We start from the raw sequence: 2,645 nt of genomic DNA on the forward strand, positions 1-2,645 counted from the left end.
AGTGAATGGGCACAGATTCAATTCCTGGTCAGAGCACAGGCCTGGGCTGCAGGGTTGGTCCCAGGACGGGGCACATATAAGAGACAACCAATTAATATTTCTCTCTCACATCGATGTTTCTCTCTGTCTCTTTCTTCTCCCTTTTCATCTCCCTTAAAATAAATAAAACCTTCTTTAAAAAGTGTTTTTCTGAAGATTAGGAACTACACAACGTTGTCCACTTTCACCACTGTTTTTTTTTCAACACTATATTGAAAGTCCTACTCACAGCAATTAGATGAGAAAGATAAATAAAAAGCATTCAAGTTGAAAAAAATATAAAACTGTCATTTTTGCCAAAGACATGATACTATATAAAGAGAACCCTGTATATTTAAAAAAGAAAAAAACTATGAAAAGTGATCAATGAAATCAATAAAGGAGCAGGATACAAAATTACTATTCAGAAATTGGTCGTATTTTTATACACCTATGGCAAACTACCAGCAAGAAAGAAAGAAGATAGACTCAGCTTCTTTCTGCCAGCATCTTGGTTCCCGCTCCCTTCAGAAAATGCCCGGGGAAGCCACGGAAACATCCCTGCTTCAGAGCAGGAGTTGGCGGAGCCCCCGGCCGAGACGGGGCCTGGAACAGATCTGACAGCGAGGAGTCAGGACCAGAGAGCGAGGAGCAAGATCCACGCAGGCAACCGCACGGCCAGCCCGGCTGGCGGCGGCAGCTGGGACCAATGAAGACCAGGCGGTAAAGCAAAACCGAGAGAGTGAAAAGGCGGCCTGGCAGACTTTGTCCCAGCGGGGTGTTCGACAGGTCACAGGAGTTTCTAGGGCCATTATCTGGAAATCTGAGAACATCCTCTTTGTCATCACAAAACCAGATGTCTACAAGAGCCCAGCTTCAGATACCTACATAGTTTGGGGGGAACCAAGATCGAGGATTTATCTCAGCAGGTACAACGAGCAGCTGCTGAGAAATTCAGAATTCAAGGTGAAGCTGCCTCAAACATTCAAGAAAACACACAGACTCCAACTGTACAAGAGGAAAGTGAAGAGGAAGAGGTTGAAGAAACAAGTGTGGAAATTAAGGACATAGAATTGGCCATGTCACAAGCAAATGTGTCAAGAGCAAAGGCAGTCCAGGCCCTGAAGAACAACAGTAATGATATTTATAAATGCTATTATGGAGTTAACAGTGTAACCATCTAAAAAGGAGGACCCCTCCCCCTTTTTTTGTGGTGTTTCAAAAGAGTTACTGCAGCTTGGTTTGAAATTTGTACTGTTTCTATAATAAAGTTAATAAAGTTATGGTTTCTTGTGGGATGAAAAAAAAATCTCATGTGCAATTATGTATTTAAAAAAATCTGGGAATAAATTTAACCAAGGAGGTAAAAGACATGTACTTAGAAAATTATAACACATTGAAGATAAAATTGAAGACAATGCAAATAAGCATATGCTCGAGGATAGAATGAACACTGCTAAAATGTCCATAACCCCCAAAACAATCTACAGATTGAATGCAATTCCTATCAAAATACCAACGGCATTTTTCACAGATCTAGGATAAATAATCCTAAAATATATATGGAACCAAAAATGCCCCTGAATAACAACAATAATCTTGGAAAAGAACAAAGTGGAAGCATATTACCTAATATCAAACTATAGTACAAAACAGCATGATACTGCCATAAAAACGGACACATAGATCAATGGAATGAATAGAGAGCCCAGAAATAAACTTACACACATATAGTCAACTAATCTATGACAAAGGAGGCAAGAATATCAATGGGATAAAGACAGTCTCTTCAATAAATTGTTTTGGAAAAATGACATATATATGCAAAAAAAAAGAAACTAAAGCACTTTCTTACAATATATATAAGAATAACTCAAAATGGATCAAAGGAAAATATAAGACTTGAAATCATAAAACTCTCAGGAAAAAAAGTATAGGCAGGAAACTCTTTGACACTGCTCTCAGTAATATACATATTTTTGGATACATCCCCTTGGGCAAGGGAAACAAAAGAAAATATAAACAAATGGAACTACATCAGACTAAAAACTTTTTGCACAACAAAGGAAACAATCAACAAAAGGAAATGACAACTTACTGAATAGCATATATTTGCCAATGAGTCATCCAAAAGGGTGGATATCCAAAATTTATAAGGAACTCATACAACTTAACATCAAAAAATCAAAATCCAGTTAAAAAAATGGACAGGGAACCTGAATGGATATTTCTTCAAAGAAGGCATACAGATGGCCATAGACATATGGAAAGATGCTCACCATCACTAATCAGCTGAGAAATGCAAATTAAACCACAGTGAGTTATCACCTCACACCTGTCAGAATGGCTACAAGCCATAAGTCAACAAACAAGTGTTGGTGAGGACCTGGAGACAGGGGACCCTCATGCATTGTTAGAGGAATTGCAAATTGGTGCAGCCACTGTGGAAAACAAAAAAAAAGCCACTCTGATTAGAAATAAAATAAAATAATTCAAAATAGAACTACCTTATGAACTAGCAATTCCACTTCTAAGTATAGATCCAAAAAAATTAAATCACTATTTCAAAAATACATATTCATCCTTATGTTCATTGCAGTGTTATTTACAATAGCCAAGATAAAAGA

General features: G+C 37.6%; 1 pseudogene; it reads left to right on the forward strand.

Annotated features, from left to right (window-relative positions):
• The first annotated feature begins 552 nt into the window (after positions 1 to 552).
• On the forward strand, positions 553 to 1,194 carry LOC129081973 (nascent polypeptide-associated complex subunit alpha-like; annotated as a pseudogene).
• The last annotated feature ends 1,451 nt before the right edge of the window (positions 1,195 to 2,645 follow it).

Source organism: Pteronotus mesoamericanus, unplaced genomic scaffold (assembly GCF_021234165.1).
Source record: "Pteronotus mesoamericanus isolate MK-2021 breed Mesoamerican mustached bat unplaced genomic scaffold, CSHL_Meso_final contig_123, whole genome shotgun sequence".
Lineage (NCBI taxonomy): Eukaryota > Metazoa > Chordata > Mammalia > Chiroptera > Mormoopidae > Pteronotus > Pteronotus mesoamericanus.